The following is a 12,822-nucleotide window of genomic DNA, read 5'->3' as shown; positions in this document are numbered from 1 at the left end:
GAGAGGCATAGATAGAGTTGATAGCCAGAGACTATTTCCCAGGGCAGAAATGGCTAGCACGAGGGGTCATAGTTTGAAGCTGGTTGGTGGAAAGTATCGAGGGGATGTCAGAGGCAGGTTCTTTGCGCAGAGAGTTGTGAGAGCATGGAATGCGTTGCCAGCAGCAGTTGTGGAAACAAGGTCATTGGGGTCATTTAAGAGACTGCTGGACATGTATGTGGTCACAGAAATTTGAGGGTGCATACATGAGGATCAATGGTCGGCACAACATTGTGGGCTGAAGGGCCTGTTCTGTGCTGTACTGTTCTATGTTCTATGTTCTATGTTCTAAGTCTGATTCCACCCCTTCTGCTCCTTCCTTCTTCCAGTGTTTGAGAGACATCGACAAAGTGTATCCAACCCCCAGCACTGCCTGCCTGTGGCCAAATGGTTGAATGCATTTGCCAATGGAGAGAACTCTATCCCAGCAGAATGGTGACAGAACGAGAGGAAGTTCATTGAAGCAATGGGAAATAGATTTTTTCTTTACAGCAACTTGTTCAGATATGTTATTACATACCTCCGGAGCAGATAAAACTTGAACCCTGTCTCCTACATCTGAGGTAGGGAGACTGTCACTGCATGATTGACACCTCATTTATTGTTAAGTTGCCCGGCAGCTGACAGCATCATTGGTCTTCTGGTCTGCATCTCACATCAGCTGGCTGTTAGAAATGTGAGAAGCTGCTGGCTTGAATCCTGCATCAGCCATTGTTGCCTCTAATTTTTTTTAATGTTCAGGAGAGCCAGGGGATGGTTCTTTATGAAATCGATTTCAGTCTATATTCCCAAAAGGTGTTTCCTGCAAATATATCATATGTATCCACTTCACTGATGAAGGGTTAGAATTAATAATGGTCGTAAATTACATTTCATTGGATTGATTTGTAAACTAGCACAGCAACTGAATAAAACAATGGCAAGTCTCAGTGGAGAAAGAGGTGACAGTGAAGCAGGCATCTGAGGATAAATTTGTTTCTTTTGCAAGTGAAATTTACCATTTCACAAATTGGGGCCCATTGAAGTGAAGCAGTGACAGAGATTCCCTTTGCTGGTGCTCAGCTCATGTATCACATTTCCACCTTGATCCCTGTAAACATCTCAACTCAACAAGAAGCCAGGTGCCCACTGTGGGCCAGTAGCGTAATGGATAACGCATCTGACTTCGGATCAGGACGCTGTAGGTTTCACTCCTGCCTGGCTCGAGCACAGTTGGTCCATTTTCAATACGAGCAAGGTGACACCTTCACCTGAAGTTGGAACGTACAGCAGGTGATTTTGCAGTCAGATTCCCAGAAGCTAAAGTATGAAATTGGAAGTTGCGCATGAGCACTGTTGGCAACCTTTTTCAGCTCACTGTTAGTTTCAGTTCCGAGCTCACAACAACAGGTTTCATTGCCTGGAGAACTTGCTTGTATTCCATATAAATCTGCCTGTTGTCAGCGAAACATGTGTGGGGACAGAGAATGAACGTGAAGCACCTGGAGTCAGTGTCATCCTGAGGGATGTGTCTGTGTATCTCCCTCTGTGGCTAAACACGAGGATGAGTTCCATAAGTCGGCTGTAACACAGTTTTACTGTCACAAAGCCTCAGTCCCGTTTGTAGATTACAGCATTAATCTCATTGATATTTGCCCCTGATGCGTCAGAGATACTTGGGTCAAGTGCTAGAAACCGAGATTAGATTAGATAGATGCCTGATGACACGCACCGATACAATGGCCCAGACAGTCTCTTTCCACGTGATAAAAACTCGAAGGCAGGGAGAAACTGACCTGTCATGAAAAGGATCAAAAATGGAAAGGCAAAAACTGTCGTGGAGAAATGATGCAAGCACCTCCAATGTATTCTCTGGTTGTCTAGTGGTTCGGATTTGGTGCTTTTGGAACCACGGCCCTGGTTTGAACTGCTGAGTGGAAGATCCTCCCTCCTAGCTTTTATTGATGACAGCTTTGCTGACTAATTGTAATTTTATTCATTAACTGGCACCACTGCCTCGGCAGCATTTATTCAATCAACCACATTGCTGTGGGCCTGAAGTCACATGTAAGCCAGATCAGGTAAGGGTGGGAGTTTCCTTCCCAAAAGGACATTAATGAACCAGATGAGTTCTTCCAACAATTGATTGCATGGATTGTATCGCCTCCCCTATGAGGAGAAGGAAAGGGGCTGTGAGGTAACTAACTGTGTCCCAAACGATATTCAAGCTAACATGAAACAAAGAACTGCAGATGCTGGGAATTGACAGAAACAGGAATTGACAGAGAAACCCAGCAGGCCTGGCAGCATCTGTGGAGAGACGCAGGGTTAACATTTCAGATCCATTGAATGTACGTCAGAACCAAGTCAGTTATGCCCTTCTATATTATAATGCAGGGAAGTTACCACTTTTATTTGTCGAATCAGTATATTGATCAGAATATTGCATTAGTTTCCTGTCGTCAACTTTACTACTTTAACAGACTTTAACCGGTTGTTATGCTGCTTCCTTCACCCTCAGGTGGTGAAAGGCTCTGCTTAAATGGTTTTATTTGCCTTTTCCTTTCAGTTCGTTAGCAGCGGTGTCGAATGGAGAATTGGCCCTTTTAGGCTCTACCTCAATATGTGTCTCTATTTGCCTCTCTTTGTGCCTGGGTATTCACCTCACCCCCTTATATTTTCTCCTACTCTCTGTCCGTCCGTATCCATCATTTCCCATTGCTGCTGTTTGAAAAGTCTGAAAATCGGGGAGTGTTTGACAGTGGAGCTGCTGAGAGGCTTCCTCACCACAAGCACCACTCCCACCCCGACGGTAAAGCCTGGAACTGGGCTCTCATTCTCCAAATAGTGTTTCTGTCACTTAGGGACTGAGGCAAGGAGACATTTATTCCCCCAAAACATGATGAGTGTTTCGACTTTGAAATAGAATTCCTAATCCACCATAAAGAAACAAAATGCCACAATTATACGATGACAGTGATGTTTTTACTGTTGGTGTAAAATGAATGAATGGTGACAGCAGAGAATGAGGGTGATCAGTTCCTGGTGTCCGTCTCACTACCACAATATTTCGCAGTAAGTCTGTAGATTATTCTGCCTTACCTTGTTATTCCTACCAAACATCAGGATGAATTATTTGTTAGCAGGAAACCATTCCCTGGTGGGGAGAAAATAGGCGACAGGATTACCAGCACCGAATGTCAACTGTCTGCATTCAAGCAGAGGAACCATGCTCAGTTCTCTCCTCCAACATGGGAACTAACGGCCCAGTGGTATTATCGCTGGACTGTTTATTCAGAAAGCCAGGTAGTGTCTGGAGACCTAGGTACAAATATCACCCTCAGAAGAGGATGGCATTTGAATTCAACAAATATCTGGAATTAAGAATGTAATGATGACCATAAATCCATCACCGGGGGAACCAAAACCCATTTGGCTCCCTTATGTCCTTTTGGCATCTTTTACCCTGACCTGATCGTGCCTACATCTGACTCCAGACCCACAGAAGTCATGGTGGGTAATTAGCAATGGCTGATTGGCTAATTGCCTGAGCCAGTGTCACCCTTATTCCATGAACGAATAAAGGGGCAAAAATAACTTTACGGTTTAGATGAACAGTATGGCATTTCAGAGAAGTTGAAATGAGGAATCTTCAGTGTAAAGCTCAGGCACCGCTGGGATTTTAACTCAAGTTCGCCTGTTTACGACACACTGTTTTTTACCCATCCATTCAGGCATTTCCTTAACCACACAATCACAGTAACTTGGTGAACTTTCCTGTATCAGTGTTACTCAGTGAGAATTTCAATCTAGCTCACTTTTCAAACATGGACCATTCACAGCTGAATATTCTCCTGTGCAAATACACGGAAAGAGGCAATCTCCTCCTGCTTTGGTTTAAAACTGACATTTTCACCTGTTTAAGCTGACTGGGTAAAGAGCATGGGCTCATCCTCTCGGGGCCCATTAACAACGGTAACACATGCTGAGGGAACCTAACAAGAGGAATAAGTTCATTTTGGTTAATTGACCAGTTGGCAAGCCTGACCCATTGGAAGCAACATTGAGCCTTGCACCAATAGCTCCACACTCACTTCCTACCTCATGCCCCCGCACCCCCAGCCATCACTGCCTTTCACTTTTGCTTTACTCCCACACTTTGCTTCTGAACGTGTTCCTGACCGAATACAGGTGCTCAGTTAGAAACTGCAATTGGAACACGGATGCCTGGGATAGGACTTCATTCAATGGGATTGGATTTATTGCCCATCCCTAATTACCCCACAGATGGAGGTGACGAGTTACTTTCTTGAACACTCAAACTCCTTGGCATGTAGGCATAGCTTTGATTCCATGAGGAAGGGAGTTCCAGGGTATAGAAGCAGTGACAGTAAGGGAACAGCGGGATATTTCAAACTCAGAACGGTGAGAAACTTGGAGGGGAGTTTGTGGTGGTCGTATTCCCGTGCAACTGCTGCCATTATCCTTCAACGTGAGGGCAAACTCTCATGTCACTGACTCTGGTAGATTCAGGGTGTGTGTTCTCTGCATAGCCAGGGATTCATTTTTATTCCTAGAGTTAACAGGAAGAGATATAAATCTTCATTTCCTGACTGGGAATTGCACCCACGCCTGAGTGATGCAAACCCTGAATGACAACCAGTTTGCTGACACTAATCCGTGCGACCTGACTTGTACACACTCCGGCGTCTGTTCTTACACCAGTAGCACCTTCACCAGCGAAGTGTCTCTCTCCAAGTTTCGAAATGATTCATATTATCACCCTGGGTTTCAAAGTGGAGAACGCAGGGCTATGATAATCTGATGTTGTTCAGGAGATGTATTGCAGAAAAGTTGCTGTTGACAGGAGATAGCATGAACTGCAGATCCTTTATTCGTACACAGGATGAGGGCAATGTTTGGCGAGACCAGCAATTTTCACCCATTGCAAATTGCCAGAGAGGGCAGTAAAGAGTCAACCACATTGCTGTGGGTCCGGAGTCACATCTAAGCCATGGATGGCTGTTTCCTTCTCTCAAAAATATTCGTGAACCAGGTAGGTTTTTCCCCACAGTCGACTTGACTCCTGAAATGACTAATGGCCTGTCTGTCTCAGCCTTGAATATACCTGGCATTGACAGCCTCTGTTTTCATGAAATCCACAGATTTGCTTCTCCCTGAACATGAGAACATCCACTTTATCTCTGATTTAAATGGGCAACTCGTTTCCCTGAGATAACACACCCGGTATAAATCAGAGCAAAACAAGCTTCCAAAGTTTGGTGCGAGCTCACCGATGTCTCCAGTGTCAGCTGTAAGTGCTGAAAACTTGTTTTGAGACCTCTAGTTAAACCAACTGTCCGGATTTGCACGTTAGATTTGCCAAAGAGGAATCTTATCCAAATATAGGGCATTGGCTATGATTTAGGTGGTGAAAGGCGCGAGAAAAATTCAAGGACATAATTCTTTCTCGACCCGCTGCTCTGATAATTAATCTTTCTGCTCATGGAAGTTAATCATTTCCATTCACACTATCTTACAATGCGTTTAGTTTAATTCAATCCCCCAACAGCCCGTTCTGTTCTGATCAAGTGCAGGGTGATGTTAAATATTCGGGTAGTAGCACAGACATCTCAAATCGAGTACTCGCCTTTCCTGTCAGAACATTCCATAAGGCATGTTAAAGGTTGGGGTGTTGCCTGCAGTTGTGGTTGATTTGTTAAAGCAATAGATTTGAAATTCACTGGGGTTTCCCCGTGTAGTTTTGAATCCTGCCAAGTGCATTTCTGCAACTCATTTTAAATGACTTCTTGATGCCAACAATCTCACGTTTTCTCAGGTCTGCCAGTGTGTTGACATTCAGGAAAGACGTATTCTGAACAAGAATCTAACTGTACTCAAAACCTTAGCTCTGTTTCTCTTCCCACCGATACAGCTGGGCTTGTTGAGTTTCTGCAGTATTCTGTGCGATTATTCTGAATAACTGCTATTTTCATGAAATATCTTCAATCCCAGTCATCTGGCAAATAAATCTTGTCATTGACACAGTTTCTCCCGATGATCAACCGGCTCATCCCCACACCCACCCAAACACCTCATTACATACAGCCCCAGGAAATCTCCTGTTTTGCTCCAAAGGGAACATTCTCGGCCTTGGGATTCTGTCCCCCGAACGGGACTTCCTCATCTCTGAACATGGTGCAAGAGATTTTGGGAAAATATTGTCAGCTGGCGGGATAAGCTATTCAGGAAGCAAAACTTGGTTTCAGCGGCAGCAACGTGAGCCAGAGCACCGACGGGAAGGTAAGGCCATTTTTTTGGTGGCCGTGCTATAAAAACGCACCTCATGCAGCAGCCACCCTCTTGTTTTCAGCAGCAGCAGCACGAACCAGAGCGCCAACAGGAAGCTAAGTGAGATAATATATTTGGGTGGTTGCTTTACCCAAAACACTACTTCAGTAGTGTCTCCCACCCATCCTCCGCCTCACATCAAAAAAAGGACCTGAGCACTGATTTGGTAGGATTGCTTCTTTTTTTAACTTTTTCAATCATCTGTGTGTGAATTTGGAACCGAGGAACGGGTGACAGGGCAGTTGCATGCTCCTCCAGTAAGATGGGAGAGTTAAGAGTCACTACTAGAGACCCCACTGACTTCATCTGCAGGCAGTGCATCCAACTCCCGTCCTCAGGAACTGCATTAGGGAACTGGAGCTGGAGCTGGATGAACTTCGAAGCGTTTGGGAGGGTGTAGGGGTAATTGAGAGTTACAGGGAGGTAGTTACACCGCAGGTACAGGACAAAGGTAGATGGGTTACAGTCAGGGGACAGAAAGGGAACAGGCAGACAGTGCAGGGATCCCCCTTGGCCATCCCCCTCAATAACAAGTATACTGTTTTGGATACTGTTGGGGGGGATGACTGACCAGGAGTAAGCCATAGGGTACAGGTCTCTGGTGCAGAGTCTGCCCCTGGTGCTCAGAATGGAAGAAGGGAGAAGAGGAGAGCAATAGTCATTGGGGACTCCGTAGTTAGGGGAGAAGACAGGAGATGCTGTGGGGACGAGAGGTACTCGCGTTTGGTGTGTTGCCTCCCAGGTGCCAGGGTCCATGATGACTCGGATTCTATTTTCGGGATCCTTAATGGGTGGTGGGGGGGAGAATCCCCAAGTCGTGGTCCACAGAGGTACCTATGTCATGGGTAGGAAAGGGGATGGGGATGTGAGGCAGAAATTCAGGGAGTTAGAGTGGAAACTTAGAGCTAAAACAAACAGAGCACTTATCTCTGATTTGATATCCATGCCACGTGGTAGCGAGGTGAGGAATAGGGAGCAAGAGCAGTTAGAACATAGAACATAGAACAGTACAGCACAGAACAGGCCCTTCAGCCCACAATGTTGTGCCGACCATTGATCCTCATGTATGCACCCTCAAATTTCTGTGACCATATACATGTCCAGCAGTCTCTTAAATGACCCCAATGACCTTGCTTCCACAACTGCTGCTGGCAACGCATTCCATGCTCTCACAACTCTCTGCGTAAAGAACCTGCCTCTGACATCCCCTCTATACTTTCCACCAACCAGCTTAAAACTATGACCCCTCGTGCTAGCCATTTCTGCCCTGGGAAACAGTCTCTGGCTATCAACTCTATCTATGCCTCTCATTATCTTGTATACCTCAATTAGGTCCCCTCTCCTCCTCCTTTTCTCCAATGAAAAGAGACCGAGCTCAGTCAACCTCTCTTCATAAGATAAGCCCTCCAGTCCAGGCAGCATCCTGGTAAACCTCCTCTGAACCCTCTCCAAAGCATCCACATCTTTCCTATAATAGGGCGCCCAGAACTGGACGCAGTATTCCAAGGGCGGTCTAACCAAAGTTTTATAGAGCTGCAGAAGATCTCACGACTCTTAAACTCAATCCCCCTGTTAATGAAAGCCAAAACACCATATGCTTTCTTAACAACCCTGTCCACTTGGGTGGCCATTTTAAGGGATCTATGTATCTGCACACCAAGATCCCTCTGTTCCTCCACGCTGCCAAGAATCCTACCCTTAATCCTGTACTCAGCTTTCAAATTCGACCTTCCAAAATGCATCACCTCGCATTTATCCAGGTTGAACTCCATCTGCCACCTCTCAGCCCATCTCTGCATCCTGTCAATGTCCCGCTGCAGCCTACCCGTGGCTGCAGGAATGGTGCAGGAGGGAGGGATTAAGATACCTGGATAATTGGGACTCATTCTGGAGGAGGCAGGACCGCTACAAACAGGATGGTCTACACCTGAACCAGAGGGGTACCAATGCCCTGGGGAGGAAATTTACTGTTGCTCTTCGGGATGGTTTAAACTAATCCAACAGCGGGGTGGGAACCTGAATTATAGACCCAGTGTACAGGAGGTTGGGAGCAGCGAAGTCATAAGTAAGGTTTCAAGGTCACTGGAGTGTGCTGGCAGGCAGGAAGCTGGCTTGAAGTGTGTCTACTTCGACGCCAGGAGCGCCCGGAATAAGGTGGGTGAACTTGCAACATGGCTTGGTACCTGGGACTTTGATATTGTGGCCAATTCAGAGACTTGGATCGAGCAAGGACGGGAATGGTTGTCGCAAGTCTGTGGTTTAGATGTTTCAGTAAGATCAGGGAAGGTGGGAAATGAGGGGGAGGTGTGGCATTGTTAGTCAAGGGCAGTATTAGGGTGGCAGGAAGGATGTTTGGTGAGGACTCATCTACTGAGGTAGTATGGGCTGAGGTTAGAAACAGGGAAGGAGCGGTCACCCTGTTGGGAGTTTTCTATAGGCTTCAGAAGTTGCAGAGGTGTAGAGGAAAGGATTGCCAAGGTAATTCTGGATAGGAGCAATGGTAACAGGTCAGTTGATAGGGGGACTTTAACTTTCCAAATATTTACTGGAAACACAACAGGTAAAATACTTTAGATGGGTCAGTTTTTGTCCAACCTGTGCAGGATGGATACACCAACAAGAGGTGAGGCCACTTCGGATTTGGTTCTGGTTAATGAACCAGGCCAGGTGGTAGATTTGGAGGTAGATGAGCACTTTGGTGATAGTGACCAGTTTGGTTACGTTTACTTCAGCAGTGGAAAGAAATAGGTATATACCGCAGGGCAAGAGTTATCGCTGGGGAAAGGGAATTATGAGGTGATGGGGCAAGATTTCGGATGCATAGGATGGAGAAGGCAACTGAAGAGGTTGGGCACAATTGAAATGTGGAGCTTTTTCAAAGAACAGCTACTGCGTGTCCTTGATCAGCATGTACCTTTCAGGCAGAGAAGTTGAATCTCTTGTCAAGTGGAAGAGGGAGGTTTACGTAAAGGTGAGGCATGAAGGCTCAGTTCGGGCACTTGAGAATTACAAGTTAGCCAGGAAGATCCTGAAGAGAGAGCTAAGAAGAGCCAGGAGGGGACATGTGAAGTCTTTGGCAGGTAGGATCAAGGAAAACCCTAAAGCTTTCTATCGGTGTTTCAGGAATAAAAGAATGACTGGAGTAAGATTAGGGCCAGTCAAGGACAGCAGTGGGATGTTGTGCGTGGAGTGCGAAGAGAAAGGAGAGGGGCTAAGTAAATATTTTTCATCAGTATTCACACAGGAAAAGGACAATGTTGTCGGGAGAATACTGAGATACAGGCTAATAGACGAGACAGCATTGAGGTTCACAAGGAGATGTTAGCAACCCTGGAAGGTGTGAAAATAGATAAGTCCCCTGGGACAGATGGGATGTATCCTAGGATTCTCTGGGAAGCTAGGGAGGAGATTGCAGAACCTTTGGCTTTGATTTTCATGTCGTAATTATCTTCAGAAATAGTGCCAGAAGACTGGAGGATAGCAAATGTTGTTCAAGAAGGGAAGTAGAGACAACCCTGGTAATTATAGGCCAGTGAGCCTTACTTTGGTTGTGGGTAAAGTGTTGGAAAGGATTGTCAGAGATAGGGTTTATAATCATCCAGAAAGGAATAATTTGATTTGGGGTAGTCAAAATCGTTGTGTGAAGGGTCGGTCGTGCCTCAAAACCTTATTGAGTTCCTTGAGAAGGTGACCAAACAGGTGGATGAGGATAAAGCAGTTGATACGGCGTATATGGGTTTCGGTGAAGCGTTTGATCAGGTTACCCATGGTAGGCTGTTGCAGAAAATACTGAGGCACGGGATTGAGGGTGATTTATTGGTTTAGATCAGAAATTGGATAGCTTTAAGAAGACAGAGGGTGGTGGTTGATGGGAAATGTACATCCTGGAGTTCAGCTACTAGTGGAGTGCTGCGAGCATCTGTTTTAGGGCCAATGTTGTTTGTCATTTTTATAAATGAGCTGGATGAGGGCATAGACAGATGGGGTAAATTTGCGGTTAACACTAAAGTCAGTGGAGTTGTGGATAGTGCAGAAGGATGTTGCAGGTTACAGAGGGACATAGACAAGCTGCAAAGATGGGCTGAGAGGTGGCAAATCTAGTTCAATGCAGAGAAGTGTGACATGATTCACTTTGGAAGGAGTAACAGGAATACAGAGTACTGGGCTAATGGTAAGATTCTTGGTAGTGTGAATGAGCAGAGAGATCTCGGTGTCCATGTACATAGATCGCAGGAAGTTGCCACCCAGCTTGATAGGATTGTGAAGTACCGGGTGTTAGGTTTTATTGGTAGTAGTTTGAGTTTTGGAGCCATGAGGTCATGCTGCAGCTGTACAAAACTCTGGTGTGGCCGCTCTTGGAGTATTGCACACAATTCTGGTTGCCACATTATAGGAAGGATGTGGAAGCATTGGAAAGTGTGCAGAGGAGATTTACCGGGGTGTTGCCTGGTATGGAGGGAAGGCCTTACGACAAAAGGCTGAGGGACTTGCGGCTGTTTGCATGAGAGAAAAGAAGGTTAAGAGGTGACCTAATAGAGACATACAAGATAATCAGGGGATTAGATAGGGTGGACAGTGAGAGCCTTTTTCCTCGCATGGAGATGGTTAGCATGAGGGGACATAGTTTTAAACTGAGGGGTGATAGATAGACGACAGATGTCAGAGGTAGGTTCTTTACTCAGAGAGTAATAAGGCTGTGGAATTTCCGGCCTGCAACAGCAGTAGACTCGCCAAGTTTAAGGACATTGAAATGGTAATTGGATAAACATATGGATAATAATGCAATAGTACAGGTTAGATGGGCTTCAGTTTGGTTTTGCAGGTTGGCACAACATCGAGGGCCAAAGGACCTGTGCTGCACTATAGTGTTGTATGATCTATGTTCTAGAGCACCAGGATAAATGGGATCTTCTCTGCATGGTGCTCTGAAGCGAGCAAGATGCTGCAATTTTCAGTTCTTGGGAACCAGAAACAGAACGTAATACAGCAAAATTCCCAAATGACATTTAAACAGTTGGTAATGCAGGCTGTGATGGGGAGCTACAGAGTGTCCAGATGAATATTAAGTAAAAAGAAGCAAAAGAACTGTGGATGCTGTAAATCAGGAGACAAAACAAAGTTGCTGGAAAAACTCAGGGGGCCTGGCAGCACCTATGGAGGAGAAAACAGAGTTCACCTTTCGGTTCCGGTGACTCTTCCTCAGAATGGCTCCGAGGAAGGGTCAGCAGACACAAAATGTTAACTGCGTTTTCCCCTCCATTGATGCTGCCAGACCTGCTGAGCTTTTCCAGCAGCTTTGTTTTTGTTACAGATGGATATTGAGAGTTTAGGAGAATGGGCCAGAATTTGGCAGATGGAGTTTAATGTGGATAAGTGCAAGGTGTTCCATTTTGGACAGAAAATTAAAGGATAAATTCCTCTTTATTTGGAAGCAGATTCAAAGTGTGTGAATGATGAAGAATTTAGGTGTCTCTGTGTATGAAAATCAAAGGAGGTGTGCAGGTGCAGGATACAGTAAGAAAGGCAAATGAATCCCTTGCATTTATTGCAAAAGAACTGCATTATAAAACAAAAAAAAGGTTGTTACAATCAGGCTTTGTCGAGGCCACGCCTGGAGTATTGTGTCCTGTTTTGGTCTCCTTACTTATGAAGGATGTGGTTGGCACTGGGGCCTGTTCAGAAGAGGTTTAGCACTTTGATTCCATGGATGAAAGGATTGTCATATGATGAGAGGTTGAATAGCTTGGGCTTCTACATCGCTGGAGTACAAAAGAATAAGGGAGGATCTGATTAAGGTGTATGAAATGCTGAAGGATGTTGATAATGTGGAGATTGGCAACATGTCCTCTTATGGGACCAACTCGCCTTGAACAATTTGTCAGAGATACAGAATTAGAAGAGGCAGGTTCAAAATTGACATAAGATGAAACTACTTCTCTCAGAGTGTTGTGAATGTGGAACTTACTGCCCCAGAGTGCAGTGGAGGCAAAGTCAATCAACAGTTTCAACAAATAAAGAAATGGGTTTCTAACGAAAAGTGGGACAAAGGGCTGTGGGGAACAGGCAGGAAAGTTAAATTGAGGCAGGATAAGATTAGCTATGATCATATTAAGAATCACAGTGGATTCCAAGGGTTGAATTGCTTCTTCTGCTCTTAACTCCTGTGTTCCAATGTTGTTCCATCTGAAGTTCTTTGGCATTCAGACTTCAGTGAAGATTGGGGTGGCGGGAGTCGAGGGGTTCAGTTAATGCAGGCTTGTTGGTGTGTGTGGAGCAAGACAGTAATGTGAATACAAAAACGGAATCAGGTCTTGCTGATTGCCAGAGCAGGTCTGTGAACCAGGCGGCCTATTCTCGTTCCTCATTCCTGATGTCTAATTGCCTTGAGTAAACAAAATCGAAATGCCACAGTCAGACAGAAAAGTCCTTAATTAACATGCCAATTTCATAATA

Source organism: Stegostoma tigrinum, chromosome 8 (assembly GCF_030684315.1).
Source record: "Stegostoma tigrinum isolate sSteTig4 chromosome 8, sSteTig4.hap1, whole genome shotgun sequence".
In the NCBI taxonomy this organism is placed as follows: Eukaryota; Metazoa; Chordata; class Chondrichthyes; order Orectolobiformes; family Stegostomatidae; genus Stegostoma; species Stegostoma tigrinum.
This window is presented reverse-complemented; position numbering follows the sequence as displayed.